We start from the raw sequence: 19,292 nt of genomic DNA on the forward strand, positions 1-19,292 counted from the left end.
CTCTAAGGCCTGTTTCAGTGCCTGACATTTCTCCATAACACTTGAGGGTCACTTCTGTCCAAGGAAGAGCACATAAGGAGTTTCACCTGGCACAAAGCAGATTGTTTTCTGCTCTGGGGTCTTACGAGGACACCTAGTTTTGGCCAGGCAGGTCACTTAGAGGATAAAGAGTTGGGGAATCAGTGTACTGAAGGAAGACAGGCTTAAAAATCACAGACCCACTTTTCTCATTGTTTTGTTTCTCATTATAAAAATAATGGGTGTTCATTATAGATAATCAAAAGATGAAAAAAAATTAAAGTCATGATTTTCCAATCCAAAGATAGCCTACATCATCGCATAATTATTTATCATGACAACAACAGCAATAATAGCAACGTTTATGGGAACTTACCTGCCACGGGAGAAGGGAATGGAAAACCACGTCAGTATTCTTGCCTTGAGAACCCCATAAACAGTGAAAAGGCAAAAAGATAGGACACTGAAAGATGAACTCCCCAGGTCAGTAGGTGCCCAGTATGCTACTGGAGATCTGTGGAGAAATAACTCCAGAAAGAATGAAGAGACGGAGCCAAAGCAAAAAGAACACCCAGTTATCAATGTGACTACTGATGGAAGCAAGGTCCAATGCTGTAAAGAGCAATATTGCATAGGAACCTGGAATGTTAGGTCCATGAATCAAGGCAAATTGGAAGTGGTCAAACAGGAAATGGTAAGAGTGAACATCGACATTTTAGGAATCAGCGAGCTAAAATGGACTGGAATGGGTGAATTTAACTCAGATGACCATTATATCTACTACTGTGGGCAAGAATCTCTTAGAAGAAATGGAGTAGCCATCATGGTCAACAAAAGAGTCTGAAATGCAGTACTTGGATGCAATCTCAAAAACAACAGAATAATCTCCATTCATTTTCGAGGCAAACCATTCAATTTCATGGTAATCCAAGTCTATGCCTTGACCAGTAATGCTGAAGAAACTGAAGTTGAATGGTTCTACGAAGACCTACAAGACCTTTTAGAACTAAAACCAAAAAAAGATGTCCTTTTCATTATAGGGGACTGGAATGCAAAAGTAGAAAGTCAAGAAACACCTGGGGTAACAGGCAAATTTGGCTTTGGAGTACAGAATGAAGCAGGGCAAAAGCTAATAGAGTTTTGCCAAGAAAACTGGTCATAGCAAACACCCTCTTCCAACAACACAAGAGAAGACTCTACACATGAACATCACGAGATGCTCTACACCAAAATCAGATTGATTATATTCTTTGCAGCCAAAGATGGAGAAGCTCTATACAGTCAGCAAAAACAAGACCGGAAGCCGACTGTGGCTCAGATCATAAACTCCTTATTGCCAAATTCAGACTTAAATTGAAGAAAGTAGGGAAAACCACTAGACCATTCAGGTATGACCTAAACCAAGTCCCTTACAGTTATACAGTGGAAGTGAGAAATAGGTTTAAGGGACTAGATCTGATAGAGTGTCTGAAAAACTATGGATGGAGGTTCGTGACATTATATAGGAGACAGGGATCAAGACTATCCCCAAGAAAAAGAAATGCAAAAAAGCAAAATGGCTGTCTGAGGAGGCCTTACAAATAGCTGTGAAAAGAAGAGAAGGGAAAAGCAAAGGAGAAAAGGAAAGATATACCCATTTGAATGCAGAGTTCCAAAGAATACCCAGGAGAGATAAGAAAGCCTTCCTCAGTGATCAGTGCAAAGAAATAGAAGAAAACAATAGAATGGGAAAGACTAGAGATCTCTTCAAGAAAATTAGAGATAGCAAGGGAACGTTTCATGCAAAGATGGGCTCAATAAAGGACAGAAATGGTATGAACCTAACAGAAGCAGAAGATATTAAGAAGAGGTGGCAAGAATAACAGAAGAACTACAAAAAAGATCTTCACAACCCAGACGATCACGATGGTATGATCACTCACCTAGAGCCAGACACCCTGGAATGCAAAGTCAAGTGGGCCTTAGGAAGCATCACTACGAACAAAGCTAGTGGGGAGGATGGAATTCCAGTTGAGCTATTTCAAATCCTAAAAGATGATGCTGTGAAAGTGCTGCACTCAATATGCCAGCAAATTTGGAAAACTCAGCAGTGGCCACAGGACTGGAAAATGTCAGTTTTCATTCCAATCCCAAAGAAAGGCAATGCCAAAGAATGCTCAAACTACCGCACAATTGCACACATCTCACATGCTAGCAAAGTAATACTCAACAGCCAGGCTTCAACAATACATGAACCATGAACTTCCAGTTGCTCAAGCTGGTTTTAGAAAAGGTAGAGGAACCAGAGATCAAATTGCCAACATCCACTGGATCATTGAAAAAGCAAGAGAGTTCCAGAAAAACATCTATTTCTGCTTTGTTGACTATGTCAAAGTCTTGACTGTGTGGATCACAATAAACTGTGGAAAATTCTTTAAGAGATGGGAATACCAGACCACCTGACCTGCCTCCTGAGAAATCTGTATGCAGGTCACAAGCAACAGTTAGAATTGGATATGGAACAACAGACTGGTTCCAAATAGGAAAAGGAGCACATCAAGGCTGTATATTGTCACCCGGCTCATTTAACTCATATGCAGAGTACATCATGAGAATGCTGGGCTAGATGAAGCACAAGCTGGAATCAAGACTGCAGGGAGAAATATAAAAAACCTCAGATATGCAGATGACACCACTCTTATGGCAGAAAGCAAAGAAGAACTAAAGAGCCTCTTGATGAAAGTGAAAGAGGAGAGTGAAAAAGTTGGCTTAAAGCTCAACATTTCGGAAGACTAAGATCATGGCATCTGGTCCCATCACTTCATGGCAAATAGATGGAGAAACAGTGGCAGACTTTTTTGGGCTCCAAAATCACTGCAGATGGTGACTGCAGCCATGAAATTAAAAGACACTTACTCCTTGGAAGGAAAGTTGTGATCAACTTAGACAGCATTATTAAAAAGCAGAGACATTACTTTGCCAACAAAGGTTCCTCTAGTCAAGGCTATCGTTTTTCCAGTAATCATGTATGAATGTGAGAGTTAGACTATAAATGAAGCTGAGTGTCAAAGAATTGATGCTATTGAACTGTTGTGTTGGGGAAGACTCTTGAGAGTCTCTTGGATAGCAGGGAGATCCAACCAGTCCATCCTAAAGGAAATCAGTCCTGAATATTCATTGGAAGGACTGATGCTGAAGCTAAAACTCCAATACTTTGGCCACCTGATGTGAAGAGCTGACTCATTTGAAAAGATCCTGATGCTGGGAAAGATTGAAGGCGGGAGGAGAAGGGGACGGCAGAGGATGAAATGGTTGGATGGCATCACTGACTCAATGGACATGAGTTTGAGTAAACTCCGGGAGTTGGTGATGGACATGGAGGCCTGGTGTGCTGCCGTCCATGGGGTCTCAAAGAGTCGGACCCTACTGGGCGACTGAACTGAAGTGAACTATGTACCACACACAGACTTTTCTTTAGAAAAAAAAAGTTAACATATCGAAAATATTATTATTTTTTAATAAGTTGATTTTTATTTTTTTCACAAATAACTTATTTTTAAAAGTTGTATTTATTTATTTATTTTTGACTGTGCCATGAAGCCTGTGGGATCCTATTTCCCTGACCAGGGATCAAACCCGAACACTCTGCAAAGTCTTAATTGGCAGACCACCAGGGAAGTTTTGCAAATATTAGTTTATCCTCCATAAATCTTTATTTTAAACATTTTTTCATGTGATTGAATATTGTTATTCAAAACATTTAAGTAGCTGGATCAAATCCTTTCCATGATAATAGTATAATTTACTTATCTAATTGCCTAGTGTTGAATGTTTAGGTTGATTCTGTTTTTTTCAGCACACTTTTGAGATTACTTTCTAAAACTTGAATTCCAAATAAAAACAGTAGTGAATATTTTTTGAGGCTTCTGGTAAATATTACCATTTAGAGGAAATCAGTGTACACTGTCAAAGAGAAACTTCTGAGCTTTAGAATCACTACCTGTATTTCATACATCAGGAAACATGCTGGCCTCCATGATCTCAGCACAGCTGAGGCAGAGAGAGCAGGCGCTATAATCCACCTAAAGGACACCGAGCCTGAGGCCCCAGGAAGCTCCGTGACTCAGTCACATCACACAGCTGGTTAGTGCCCAAGCTCAGACACGAACTCAGGTTCTCTCACCGTGTCTCTTGAGTCTCATAAACAAACTCACTTCTAGGTTTGATACCACATCTAGATCTTCAGTTTCCTTCCCCTCCCCCATCTATTTGCCATGAAGTGATGGGCCCGGATGCCATGGTATTCATTTTTTGAATGTTGAGTTTTCAGCCAGCCTTTTTTTAAGCCAGCTTTTCGACCAAGTGACTGAACAACAGCAACTACGTCTTCAGAAGGCTTCTTTGACTGGAGAGGGTACTGTGGACCCTCCAGACCCCTCATCACCCCACAGCAAAGCTGAACTAAGAGATTCCCTTGACCCCTAAGGAGAAAGTCACAGCAAAGCTGGGATCATGGTGAAAAGGGCAGGCTTGAAAGCCACCGCAACTAGAAAAGGAGGCACAGTACAGTGCTTTAGAGCACAGTCTTATTTTTTTTTAAGTTGCCCTGAGGCATGTGACAGCAGGGATTGAACCAGGGATTGAACCCTTGTCCCCTGCATTGGAAGGCAGATTTTTAACCACTGGACCACCAGGGAAGTCTCTAGAGCATAGTCTTTAAATTAAAAAGCAAATAACCATCAAAGCTGTAGGGGTCTGGTTCCACCACATCTAGCAGAGCGACCGTGAACCATTTATTCTTCTGAGATTCTGTTTTTTCAGTTACAATACATGGATATTATAAAAGTATTTACCTTGCAAGTTTGCTTTTGGAATTTATTGATATAATGATATAAATCCTTTAGCAGAAATTAGTACTTAGTAGAGACTATCAATTTAAACATCATTATAGCTCAGTCAGTAAAGAATCTGCCTGCAGTGCAGGAGATCTGGGTTCGATTCCTGGGTAGGGAAGATCCCCTGGAGAAGGAAATGGCAATCCACTCCAGTGTTCTTGCCTGGAAAATCCCATGGACAGAGGAACCTGGCAGGCTACAGTCCATGGGGTCACAAGAGTTGGACTTGACTTATTGACTAAGCCACCACCACCATTATTATTATTTATTAAATGGATAGTGTCCTGGTCTGTAAATAGTAAGAGGCAAGAGCTATTCTGGCTGGGTTATATGACCTTGCGGTGTAGTTTTTGTTTTGTTACTATCTGTACATTAGTAGAGAGGAGGGGATGGGAAATAAATGATCTCAAGATTGCCTTTCTTCTTGTCTGTGAAGATTCTTAGTCTGTAACATTCTAAGACTCCACTTGCTGTTGAGGAATCTGTGGTTCTTTCAAGATTCTGTGATACTAAGGCTCTGTAACTTGAAGGTCATCTTTCCGGGATTCCGAAATCCCAGGCCTCACTCAAAATTCTATTGAAAGAGTCCATTTGCATGAAATCAGAGCTTTTCTTCAAAGCTTGCCTGACTAGCTCTTACTATTGTTGTGGGTTTCTCCTTAAATAGCACTTCTTCAGAAATTCCTTTCAGCCCTTCCTCCAGGGCACTTTATACACCCTTCTCCATTGCCTCTCATGGAATTCTATCCTTTTTCATCATAACTTGGGCCCCAGTTGGTATTTATATATTTATTTGTGTGTCTGGTTAATGCCTGTCTTCATGTCTCCACTGATTGTAGACTTTCAATAAATATTTGATGAATGAAAAATAAATTGGTAGTGCAGTGGCTAGGGATCCACCTCCCAATGCAGGGGACATGGATTCGATTTGTGGTCTGGGAAGACTCCACATGCCAAGCGGAAGCCAAGCCTGTGTGTCACAAGTTCTGAGCCTGTGTGCTGTGACTACTGAAGTCTGCACGCCTAGAGCTTGTGCTCTGCAGAAAGAGAAGCCACCAAAACGAGAAGCCCGCACACCACAGCAGAAGAGTAGCTCCTGCTTGATGCAACTGGAGAAAGTCCTCACTAGCAGCCATAGATAAATAAATTCTACAGTTTTGAGTGTTTAGTCCCACCCTAGTCCCATCTGAGGGCTGACACTCAGGAAGGCAGTGACCTTTCCAATTCCACGATGTTTCCTCGACCATTTATGTCCTGCTCCCCCTCTATTCCCCACCTTTCTGTTACTTGCCTCTTTGGGAGCCCTTGGATTAGAGAGAAGGCTGGGCTATGTCTCTCTGTTGAAACCAGCCTGGAGCAGTTCATTCATTCATTGAGCAAATGTTTGTCTAGTGCCCACAAAGTGCCAGGCAGTGCGCAGGAGGCTGGAACAAAGCGGGAGCCAAGCAGACCTGGTCCCAGCTTCACACAGCTCACACCCTAGAGCGTTGGAGGTGAACAATCACAAATTATCATAAAATTGCAAACTGAGTTATGTTGCTGTGGGACAAAGAGGGACAGGGGTCTCTGAGATTGTGTAATGCCCTGCGGTCTAGACCCAGAACCTTGAGTGGATCCCCCACGCTCATTATCTGGGACACACGGCTGCTCTTCTTGTGAAATTGCTCCCCTAGGGAATGGTCAGCGAAAGCTGGCGTATGAAGTGGTGACTTGCCCAGCATCCAGCACCTCCATTAAGAGCACCGTGCCCATGAAACTGGGAGCTAAACCGGGAGCTCTAGGTGTCTGTCACCCTTTTGGAACTGATGGGGAAACTAAGGCCCAAACTAAGGTCCTCAAGGACACACAGAAAGTGGCAAAATGAGAACCAGACCCCAAGACCCTCAAGGCTCCCCATGCTCTGCTGCCTCCTCCCACTACGCACTACTTCCCTCCTTCCAAGAAAGACTGTTAAATATACATACATGGGGAGTCTTGTCTCAACCAAGAGACAGGAGGGTTTCTACCAGCTCACAAACCACAGTTAGGATGTTGACCAAACTTTGCAGGATAGCAAGGGCCCCACCAGGCTCCGTTTAGAAAGATTTGCACGGTTGTGTTCATGTAGGTCACAAACATATGTGAATGAAAACCCATCTATGACATGCCTGTGTTGAATACATTCTTTTCCTTTAACAAACATTTTCTTGGAGTAAATGTAGCTATGTGAGCCTTGAAATGCTAGTTCCTGTTCCCTGAAGCATGGTTTCCTGTAGCAAAAAAATGGAAACAATAGCTACTGAAACAGCGTAATTAACATCCCTTGCTAAAGCAACAGATGAATGGTGGTAGATCCAAGGCATTGGACACTGTAGCACTTTAAAAGTACAGCTAGGTCTATACAGGGAGCTACTGCTCATTGTTGAGTTAAAAAAAAAAGAAAAAGCAAGTTTAAGAAAAATATCTACAGTGTAAAACCACATACAGAAAACAAAAGAACTCATGAAACAATCCTGTATCTTTCTGTGGATACGCATGTGCTTATATAAATGCAGAAATAAAATCTGGAAAATGTAAGGTACAGTTCCGGCGAGGCAGAAAAGGAAAGACGACCTCAACAGAAGTAGGTTACCTTTATTCAGGCAAGGAGGGGCGACAGTCGGCCTAACGACCAGGCTGAGCGCCGAAAGGGATCAGGGAGGCGTCATACTTATAGGGAGGTTTGTGGAAGCGATAAGGGAAACGTCAATCAGGCGGGATATTTTGAGTATTCTTTTGTTGAGATGACACTTGTAGTTGGGCAGGGGGTGATAAGTCTTCTGGGCGGGTGTAGGGGGTGGTAGGTTTCCGAACAGGGGGTGATAAGTCCCAGATAGATGCAACTGGCCTGGAGCATCAGGATGGAACTAAAGTTATGCTTTGTTTTCTCCGAAGTTAGATGATTCAGCAAGGGGCCTTTGAGACTGTTGTTCTCTTTTCTAGGCCCAAAAGACTCCTTCAGAAAAACACACACCAAGTTAATAAATAACCTCAGAGGCAAGGGGAAAGGGCCATGTATTGGGGGAAGAGGGTATGTATTGGGGGAGGGGCTGGTCAAATGGAACCTCATCAGAAAAAGAGACATAGATGTATAGAACAGTCTTTTGGACTCTGTGGGAGAGGGCAAGGGAGGGATGATTTGGGAGAATGACATTGAAACATGTATATTATAATATGTGAAATGAATTGCCAGTCCAGGTTTGATGCATGATACAGGGTCGGGGCTGGTGCACTGGGATGACCCAGAGGGATGGGATGGGGAGGGAGGTGGGAGGGGGGGTTCAGGATGGGGAACACATGTACATCCGTGGCAGATTCATGTCAATGTATGGCAAAACCACTACAATATTGTAAAGTAATTAGCCTCCAATTAAAATAAATAAATTTATTAAAAAAAATGAATAGACAAGAAAAAAAAGAATAAATTTTATTTGCATATTATTTACTTAAACTATTTTAAATTATTTATTTATTTATCTATTTATCAATATTTATTTTTTGGCCACGCTGTGTGGCATGTGGGATCTTAGTTCCCCAACAAGGGATCAAAGCTGTGTCCCCTGCAATGGAAATGCAGAGTCTTAACCACTGGACTACCGGGGAAGTCCCAAGTTACACTAGTTTATAGAAATACTATACTTTTTTTTTTTACATTGGAGTATAGTTGATTTACAATGTTGTATAGTTTCAGGTGTATAGCAAAGTGATTCAGTCATACATATTCATATACTATTCTTTGACAGATTCTTTTCCCATTTAGGTTATTACAAAATATTATATATTGAGTAGAATTCCCCATGTGATGGGCTTCCCAGTGGTTCAAGTGGTAAAGAATTTGCCTGCCAATGCAGGAAGGAGCTGCAGGAGATGTGGATTCGATCCCTGGATCGGGGAAGTCCCCTGAAGGAGGAAATGGCAACCTACTCCAATATTCTTGCTGGGAAATCCCATGGACAGAAGAGGAGCCTGGTGGGCTACAGTCTAGGAGTCAGAGAGTCAGACATGACTGAGCAACTGAGCATACATGCGCCCTGCGCTAAACAGTAGGTCCCTGATGGTTATCCATTGTATATACAGTACACTGTGTGGTGTGTATGCTAATCCCAAACTCCCAATTTATCCCTCGCCCCACCTTTGCCCTTTGGTAACCATAAATTTATTTTCTAAGTCTGTGAGTCTGTTTCTGCTTTGTAAATAAATTCATTTGTATTGTGTGTGTGTGTTTGTTTTTTTTTTAGATTTCACATATAAGTGATATCATATGATATTTGTCTTTCTCTGCCTGACTTACTTCACTTAGTTTGATAATCTCTAGTTCTATCCATGTTGCTGCAAATGGCATGAAAAATACCTTTAGAGCAAGGGCTGACAAAGTTTTCCTGTCCATGAAGTGAAGTGAAAGTCTCTCAGTCGTGTCCGACTCATTGCAACCCATGGACTGTAGCCTGCCAGGCTCCTCTGTCCATGGAATTCTCCAGGTAAGAATACTGGAGTGGGTAGCTGTTCCCTTCTCCAGGGGATCTTCCCAACCCAGGGATCAAACCCAGGTCTCCCGCATTGCAGGTGAATTCTTTCACTGTTGGAGCTACCAGAGAAGCCCAGAGGTAGCAGTAAATATTTTAGGTTCTGTGGACTATAGTCTGCTGTTGTAAGTGCAAATGCAGCCCTGGACATTACACACAAGAATGAGTGTGACTGTTTTCAAATATGACTTTATTTATGGACACTAAAATTTGAACTTCACATATTTTCATATGTCATCAAATATTTTCTATAGCCATTTTCAAATGTTAAGACTATTCTCAGGTCACTGGCTCTCTTGAAGCAGGCAACAGGAGATCCGGCCCCAAGGCAGTAGCCAAACCCTGCTCTAAGTCCAGTCAAACCCCTCCCTGCTAGCCATACACATTTTTTTTTTTGTCCTCAAGTATTCCTGTCCTTCAGTCCCCCTCATGGCGCTCCAGTGACCTGCAGTGGCCCCTCCAGCTGCCTCCTAGGTCCACCTGTCTGCCCTTGGGGACCCACCTTGCAGAGCCGCAGGGCTGTTTTTCACTGAGCTGGGCTCCAAATGGCTCCATTCACCTTAGCAGGGGGAACGCAGAGAAAATAATTGTGTGTGGAGCCTACTGGAGGAACCAGAACTTTGATTTGCCTTTGAAATTAGCCCTTTCCTCCCCTCCTGTTCCCAGGGATCCCTCCCACTTCCCTAATCACACCTTGCTGGTGCCATCTCTCCCCTGCAGGCCCACGGCTGCAGCAGCATCTCAGTTCCAGCTGGCTCCACCATCGACCCCAGAGCCTCTTTTTTCCTGTCCTGGTGTCTGCTCATCTGAGTCATGTCAGGTATGGATGACTTCTTCCATCTCAGCAGATCTTTTCCCTCCCCAGGGACTCTTGAGGACTCCCTGCTTCCCCCAACCTTGCCTCTTCTTTCCCAGGAGTGTCTGTTGACAGCACTGGAGTGATGCTGGAAGAGAGCGCTCAGCCCAGCTCCTTCCTCACTATCTGTGTCCCCCTGTCTGTGCTGGGTCCTGTCACCTTTTTGAGCTCAGCTTCCTTATTTCATACTGACAAGGATGGACCGGGTGCATTATCTCCCATGTCTCTTCCAGACCCAACAAGCCTATCTGGTCTGAAAGTCAGAAACTATGAAGTCTAGTAATTGGGGGTTCACCTGTGGTTCAGTGTGTGGAACTCTGAAATCTGACAGAGTAAAACCTGGCTCCTGTGATCACTGGCAAGATTTAACAAAACCAAGGCTCAGTTTATTCGGGAGTAGAGGGGGGATAACAGTTAATCATAAAATTATAGGGTAGTTTCAATGATTAATTGATGTGATGTACATAAACTTCTTTATTTGGTGCTCAGCTTTCTTTATAGTCCAACTCTCACATCCATATGTGACTGCTGGAAAAACCAAAGCTTTGACTAGACGGACCTTTGTTGGCAAAGTAATGTCTCTGCTTTTAAATATGCTGTCTAGGTTGGTCATATGAAGAAAGCTGAGCACAAAAGAATTGATGCTTTTGAACTGTGGTGTTGGAGAAGATTCTTGAGAGTTCCTTGAACAGCAAGGAAATCCAACCAGTCCATCCTAAAGGAAATCAGTCCTAAATATTCATTGGAAGAACTGATGCTGAAGCTGAAACTCCAATACCTTGGCCATCTGATGCAAAGAATTGACTCATTGGAAAAGACCCTGATGCTGGGAATGATTGATGGCGGGAAGAGAAGGGGCCGACAGAGCATGAGATGGTTGGATGGCATCACTGACTCAATGGAAATGAGCTTGAGTAAGCTCCAGGAGTTGGTCATGGACAGGGAAGCGTGGTGTGCTGCAGTTCATGGCATGGCAGAGTCAGACATGACTGAATGAACTGAACTGAACTGAACTGATATAAACATCTGGCTTGGAGCCTAACACACAAACACTCGATAAGTGGTAGCAGTATTAATTTAAAGGAATCTGATTATACTTGATCATACCAAGATTATGTAATTCTAAGAGTCTGGAAGTATTTATTTCTGGATAAAATAAGTGTTTATTTCTAGATTCTCTGACTCTGTTAATTGCTCAGTCATATCCAACTCTTTGCGACTCCATGGACTATAGCCTGCCAGGCTCCTCTGTCCATGGAATTCTCCAGGCAAGAACACTGGAATGGGTGGCCATTCCCTTCTCCAGGGGATCTTCCCAACCCAGGGGTTGAACCTGGGTCTCCTGCATTGCAGGCAGATTCTTTACCATCTGAGCCACCAAGGAAGCCCCTCTCTAAGAATCTATGATTTTTCTCACAAAGATCAACAGTTGTAGGGCTCCATCAGGGGTACAGCCTGAAGGATTTCTAGCTCAGAACCTGACAGTCAGTAAATCCTCAGGGGAGGCTGAGTCCCCAGGGAGACATTCCTCTATCTCTCTGCTTCCAGCCATCCCAGGAAGATGCTGGAGCCATAACAATCTCTGCGAGAGAATAGCTGTGACTAAAATAGGATTTAGAGAGCTGGTATCATCCCAGATGTCCTCTCCCAGATCTGTCTGGTCGTTGGCACTAGGTATTCCCATGTGGTGCTATCAGATGCTTTTTAGAGAGCCTCAGATGGAAGGGAAGGGCAGGCACCCTTTTGATAAGAAGGCAGCAGTTTAAGAAAGGGTTAATGGTTGATACTGGAGGGTTTATTTGAAGGAGAAGGAATTGGATGATGGGGATACTGGAGGTGATGTGGTCATACATTTAGAGATGGGCACTGAGAATGATCCTTGAGAGCTCATCCAGACCAGAAATTTAAAAACTATGCTCAAAGGAATTCATTCTATTGCCTTACTGCCTACTTTAAGGTTGGGACAAGAGACAGGGAGAGTAGTGTTTGAAAAGCTGGTTGGGTGAGTCTACAGCTCCCTCCCCCCACTAAATTCTTCAATCGGAAGAATCCCTTTTTTTTTTTTCTTTCTTAACATGTCTAGAGAGGGTTCTGTTATCTAGAGTGTGTCTGTTCATTGGTTTGTTTTTTAAACTTGAAAATCTTGCTTTAGTCCAACCTCTTCATTTTATAAGTACAAAAACTGAGGTCCAGAGATAGCAAGATGAGAAATACAAAGAGGTAGTATCTAAGAATCTTCATCCTGGGAGGTGGGACGTCTGCTAGTGAAGTGTTTGCATCCACCCTGTAATCAGGGCTTGCTCTGGATCCTGGCTGAATCTGGCCAGGACAGCCCCAGCTCTGGGAGCTGCTCTAACCCAGCCAGTGGTCAGATTTCAGTCAGTTCAGTTGCTCAGTTGTGTCTTTGCAACCCCAAGCACTGCAGAAGGCCAGGCCTACCTGTCCATCACCAACTCCCAGAGTTTACTCAAACTCATGTCCATTGAGTCAGTGATGCCATCCAACCATCTCATCCTCTGTCATCCCCTTCTCCTCCCACCTTCAATCATTCTCATCATCAGGGTCTTTTCAAATGGGTCAGATTTGAAAAGGGTCAGATTTCAACTCCAGACCAAATAGGGTTTCAGACCCAAGTCCCAGAGATATCCCCAGCTGGTTGCTCTGACAAGATCTTCTCAATTCGGGCAATCAAAGAACCAGCCAGTGTTCCTGACCCCTCTTTTATCCTGTCCACTGATTCATTGCTTCTGTTTCACTGAAGGCTCCTATCCATAGAGATTTGGCTATTAAAACATTAGCTTTAGTTTTAAAAAATATACTGTGGCCTCCCCAAGATGTCCACATCTTCATCTCCAAATGGCAGAGGCATTAAGCCCACAGATGGAGTTAAGGTTGCCAATCAACTGACTTAAAATAGGCAGAGTACGCTCGGTTATTCATTCAGGTGGGCCCAGTATAATCACAAAGATCCTTAAACATGGAAGAAATGAAACTTTGGGTTAAATCCGGTTCACCTACCTTCACTAATCCAGGTCGTTTTAAGACTTGCATGTCCTCCAAGTAGCATGGAACCTAAAGGATAAGATGTTTGCCCAAGTTATTTTCCAGGACTTGGAATCAGCCATGTCTCATTTGTGCTGAGTGGTGAAGACTGGGTGGGACCAGAGACCTTTCAACTGGGCAACCGCTAGTGACTTTTGGACTTCAGAGGGTGGAAAACGCCACTTTCAGAATGTGTGGCCTAGTTACACCTGCGCAGAATAACACTTACTGAACCTTTTTCGAATCGCCTCTCCCCACGCCTCAGACCAAGCTGCTTCTTTATTTTTCATCCTGTAGACACTCTGAGCCCCTTGCCTTTGGGGATGCGAATTTGAGACTCGATCTTCCTGTTCACAAACTCCAGTGGCGTCACAGTCTTTTGACTGTCTATTCACTGAAAAAAGAAACTGGTTCTGTAACAAAGGGACTCACATGAGAGAATCAGAGAGGTGGCACCATGATGCAGACTTGGTCCAACGAGGCTGGCTTTGGAGACAGAGAAAAGGGGAACGTAAGCCAAGGAATATGGGCAGCCTCTAGAAATTGGAAAAGACAAAGAAACATCTTCCAAGAGGCCCTGCTGACCCCTCAGTTTTAGCCCCATGAGAACCATTTCAGGCTTTTGACCTCCAGAACTATAAGATAATAAATTTACATCATTCTAAGCCACTGAGTTTGTTATAGCACCAACAGGAAATGAATAAACTATTCATGCTAACTGTTTATTGAACATCTATCATATTTCAGGCACTGTCCTAAGTGTTTCACATTTATTACTTAATACATATAATAGTTTTATAAAGCAGGGGTTCTTGTTTCCATTTTCTAAATTTAGAAAATGGTACTCAGGGAAATTTAGTGACTTGGCCAAGGTCACACAGCTAGTGTGTAGCAGAGCAAAGATTCAAAGCCCAGCACCTCTAGCTCTAAAGGCCATGTGCCATCAGCTTGTCCAGGCTCACTTCTGCTTATCTGGAGTGGCTTAAAGAATACCTCCTCAGGGAATCTTTGTTTTCAGATGCCAGACCTTAGTGTTCTAGGCCAGGGGTCCCCAGTCTCTGGGCTGAGGACCAGCACCTCCTGTTGGATCAGCAGCAGCATCAGATTAAATACACTATAAATGTAATGTGCTTGAATCACCCTGAAACCATCCCCCACCACTTCCCAGCCTGTGAAAAAATTGTCTTCCACGAAACTGGTCACTGGGTCAAAAAGGCTGAGGACCACTGTTCTCGGCCGCCTCTTCAGGACTGAGCCCAGCTGTGCTCTCAGAGGCTTAGTTTCTTGTAAAAAGAGGGTCATAATGCTCATTGGGTGCTCTTTTGGGCTACAGCAAGATTTAAACCAGAATGTGGGTGGTAAAATTCTCTAAACTGTTAAGTGTTCTCCATGTAAGAAATTCAGAATAAACCTCTTCAAACTACCAAGACTTCCCCAAACCGAGGCGACATCCTTTCCCTCCAAGGCTAGGCACAGCTGCCAGGATACTTAACCCCGCCAGGGACATCAGGGAGACCTTTTATACTGTAGTGAAGTAACAGAAAAAAGATATACATAGGTCCTCAGTTCCTGACACCGGTTCCTAAAAACCCTTGGAATTTCCTAAGTGATAGGTGCACTAGAAGCATCTTAAAATGTTTGGTCTTTGACCCCAGTTCCCAACGCAGAGCTCCTAGAGCTCTTTGGATTTCCCGGTGACAGGAGTGTCTTTTGTTCTAACGAGGTGATCTAGTGAGGTGACCCTTGTGGGCACCTGGATGAGGGCTGGTCACCAGAGAGAGGGCTGGTTACCGTGCTTAGAAGCTTGGAACTTTCAGCTGTCCTCTGGGAAGGAGAGAGGGGCTGGAGATTGAGTTGATGGAGGACGTCTACATGAAGAAGCCTCCATAAAAAATTTTTAAATTGAAGTATAGTTGATTTACAATGTTGTGTAGTTTCAGGTGTCCACCAAAGTGACTCTGTTATACAAATACATGTATCCACTCTTTTTCAGACTCTTTTCCCATATAGGTCATTACAGAGTATTAAGTAGAGTTCCTTGTGCTGTAAGTAGGTCCTAATAGTTATCTATTTTTATATAGTAGCGTGTATGTGTCAATCCCAATCTTACAATTTATCCTCCCCAACCCCCGGTAACAATAAGTTTATTTTTTGTATCTATAATTTTATTTCAGTTTTGTAGATAAGTTCATTTGTAGCCTTTTTTTTTAAGATTCCACATATAAGCACTGTCATATGATATTTGTCTTTATCTGACTTACTTTACCTAGTGTGATAATCTCCAGGTCCATCCATGTTGTACAAATGGCATTATTTCATTCCTTTTATTGACTGAGTAATATTCCATTGCCTCTCACATCTTCTTTATCCATTGCTCTGTCCATGGTCACTTAGGTGCTTCCACGTCTTGGCTATTGAAATACTGCTCCTATGAGTGTTGAGGGTACATGTATCTTTTTGGATTAGAATTTTGTCTAAATGTATGCTCAAGAGTGGGATTGCTGGATCATATGGTAGCTCTATTTTTAGTTTTTTTAAGGAACGTCCATATTGTTTTCCATAGTGGCTGCACCAACTTACCTTCCCACCAACACCGTAGAAGGGTTCTCTTTTCTCCACACCCTCTCCAGCATTTGTTTGTAGATTTTTAGATGATGGTCATTCTGACTGGTGTGAGGTGATTTCTCATTATAGTTTTGATTTTCATTTCTCTAATTATTAGTGATGTTGAGCATCTTTTCATGTGCTCTTTGGCCATTAATATGTATTCTTTGGAGAAATGTCTGTTTACATCTTCTACCCATTTTTTTATTTTTTAAAAAATATAACATTACTGAGTTGCATGAGCTGTTTATAAATTTTGGAGATTAATCCCTTGTTGGTCCCACTGTTTGCAAATATTTTCTCCCATCTTGTGGGTTGTCTTTGCATTTTGTTTATGGTTTCCTTTGCTGTTGAAAAGCTTTTAATTAGGTCCTGTTTGTTTTTGTTTTTCTGTGACTCTAGGAGACAGATCAAAAAAGATCTTGCTGGGATTTATCTCAAAGAGTGTTCTGCCTATATTTTCCTCAAAGAGTTTTTTTATAGTTTTGGTTTTATATTTAGGTCTTTAATCCATTTGAGTTTATTTTTGTGTATGGTGTTAGAGAATGTCCTAATTTCATCCTTTTACACGAAGCTGTCCAGTGCAACCATTGGCACTTACTGAAGTGACTGTCTTTTCTTCATTGTATAATCTTACCTCCTTTGTCATGGATTATTTGACCATAGGTGCCTGGGCTTCTTTTGAGGCTTTATATCCTGCAAGGGCTTTTTTCTAGTTCCAGAGAGCTGGGGTTACTCTTTAGTATCTGTGTGCACATGGAAATTCCACCAGCAGCATATCTGCTGGAGGCAGCAAATACTGCCTGTAGGGAGAAATGTGGCAGTGGTAAGGCCAAGAAGAATGACCTGTTGGTGCTTGGATGCCAGACTGGAGACATCCTTATGTCAAGGACTCCGTCACAGGGAAGGCAGGAATAAAGGCAAAATTGGTCCCACAGCATTGCCCCTTTGAGTCCAGGAGAAAATTGGGCAGAGGCTGGGATATAAAAACCCAGTTCAGATTTGTCCTCTCAGTTGAGTCTCTCAAAATAAGATTTCCTGGGACTCTGCCTCTTTTGGCAGATGGAGGTATTCAGAGGGCATTTGCTGGCTTGAACAAAGGGACACAAGCAAGAAGCCAAGAAGGGCAAAGGGATTTGTGAGATTCCGTTTGCAAAGTGTAGGCAAGGTCAATGATGGTGGTGGGGAGGGGAGTGGTAGATGGGCTAATTAGAAGTTGCATTTGAGGCCAGTGAGATAGGAGAGCTGATCAAACTGTGGGTGGGGGGAATTCCCTGGCCGTCCAGTGGTTAGGACCCCGTGTGTGTTGGGTTCAATCTCTGGCCAGGAAATTAAGATTTCGCAAGCCATGGTGGGTAGGGCCAGGGACCAATACAAATCCCGACAGCCTGACTGGGGACAAGGGGAAGACTGGGTGGGTGGGGTGATAAAAGCTGGGGAAGGGGACTGTCAGCTGAACAAACGCTGCTCACTAGGTGTCTCAGCTCTTGCCCATCTCCCGCCCACCCCAGCTGGCACCCCAGAATGAAGCCAGCAGTCAGTTCAGCTGAGAGTATTTGTGGGTGCAGACACAGGGAAATATGCAGACACAGGGAAATGCCGGGCTCGGCACGGCCAGGACAGCATGAGTGCATGAGGAGAGGACCCCCAGGGAAAGACCTGCATCTTCACAGGTGCCCTGGAGTCAGGGTCTCCAAGAGCCTCAACTCAGGAAGTCCTTCAAACCTGCCTTCAGTATCTCTTCTTAGACCCGCATGTAAAATGAAGGAAGCGCACTAGTGGTTCTTTAAGATCCTTCTTGTGACATTCTGGGATTTTATGGCTAGTTCCACGTAGAATGGGGGAGTCAGAGTCCACCTTTGTCCAACAGAGGAAAGAGATGGCTCTTCTCGACTCAGCAGTGTCTCTGCCTTACTCAATTCCAACCGTAACAGTAATGATGATCCAATTTAGAAGGTCTTGACCATGACTATCAGCATCACTTGGGAGCCTGTTAGAAACAGATTCTTAGACTCCCCTGCCATTAAGTCTGGACAGATTCTAGAAGCCTAACAAGTCCTATATAGGTGATTTCAATCTTCAGGAAGATTTGATAAGCAGTGTGTCTCAACTATAGTTGCACATTAGGGTCACCGGGGGAGGTTTGGTTTTTTTTTTAAATATTTTTTATTGATTTATTATTTTGCTGTGCCAGGTCCTAGTTGCGGCACACAGGATCTTCTATATTCATTGCTGCATGTCAACTCTTAATTGCAGCCTCAACTCTTAGTTGCAGTTCAGTGATCTAGTTCCCTGAACAGAGATAGAACCTGGGCTCCTGCATTGGAAGCACGGAGTCTTAGCCAGTGGACCACTAGGAAAGTCCCCAACTGGGGAACTTTAAAAGTACTGGCACTAAATCCTCACCTCAAGCCATGTTCCAATGGGTTTGGTCTGGGGGTGGGGCCCAGGAATTGGTTATCTTACAAGCATCTCAGTGACTCTACTGTGCAGGCAAAGTTAAGAAATCTATGTGTTTGTCTACCTCTGAGCTCCTTCACTCAACACAGAAGGCTTTTTAACAGCTGTGGCTATTTAAATCCAAATTAACTAAAAGCTTAAAATTCTGTTCCCAAGTTGCACTAGCTACATTTGAAGAGCCCTATCGCTACATGTGACTAGTGGTTACATACTCAGCAACACAGATGCCAGTACAGAAAGTTCTATTGGTAGCACTGCTCTAGAAAACTGGTCTCCAGATATTCATAATTCCTACTCACTGTACCATGATGTACTGAAGAATCTGATTTGAGATTGTGTTGCTCAAAGTACCATGAAAGAGTTTGATGAACGTTTGCCTCCCACAGGCCTGCGTCTCATATCCAGTATCTCATTTGCTTCTTATCAGTTCTGCAAAATAGGCCAGAGGAGGATTATTGCTTCCACTTGATAAACAAGCAAGGCTCACAGGAAGAAAGGGATTTGTTTAAGGTCCCACAGCTAGCAGGTGGCAAGGTTAGGAATCAAATCAGAAACCTGGACTTCTAGTTCAGTACTTCCAGTGATGTTTTCCACAAAGGGCCCTTTAGAGACCAACTGGTGTGACACCATCATTGTACAAATGAAGACACTAAGATCAGACAGGGAGAGAAAGAGATTGCAGAAGCACAGCAAACTGATGACAAACCGAAACTAGCAAACTGGTTTTTAGTCTTCAGTGCAGGACCCTGTGTAAGAGAGCAAGGAGCTAGGGGATGGGGAGAAAAAGTGGGATTTCAAGTCCCCACCAGGGACCTCCTGCTTGTAGCTAGTGGTAGAACACCAGGAAGCTAGAAGTCAGGCAAGCTCATTCTCTCCTTCCAGACCCAGAGGAGCTGC

The 19,292-nt window shown here is 43.4% G+C and overlaps 1 long non-coding RNA gene across 1 annotated transcript; it reads right to left on the reverse strand.

The window, feature by feature from the left end:
* Positions 1-7,821: 7,821 nt before the first annotated feature.
* LOC122700435 lies at positions 7,822-13,957 on the reverse strand. Its single transcript, XR_006342773.1, has 3 exons — positions 13,561-13,957; positions 13,308-13,361; positions 7,822-7,866 (listed from the first exon to the last, which is right to left on the reverse strand). It is a non-coding gene; the product is annotated as an uncharacterized LOC122700435 (long non-coding RNA).
* Between the last annotated feature and the right edge of the window lie 5,335 nt (positions 13,958-19,292).

The sequence above is a fragment of the Cervus elaphus genome, chromosome 9, assembly GCF_910594005.1.
Source record: "Cervus elaphus chromosome 9, mCerEla1.1, whole genome shotgun sequence".
Lineage (NCBI taxonomy): Eukaryota > Metazoa > Chordata > Mammalia > Artiodactyla > Cervidae > Cervus > Cervus elaphus.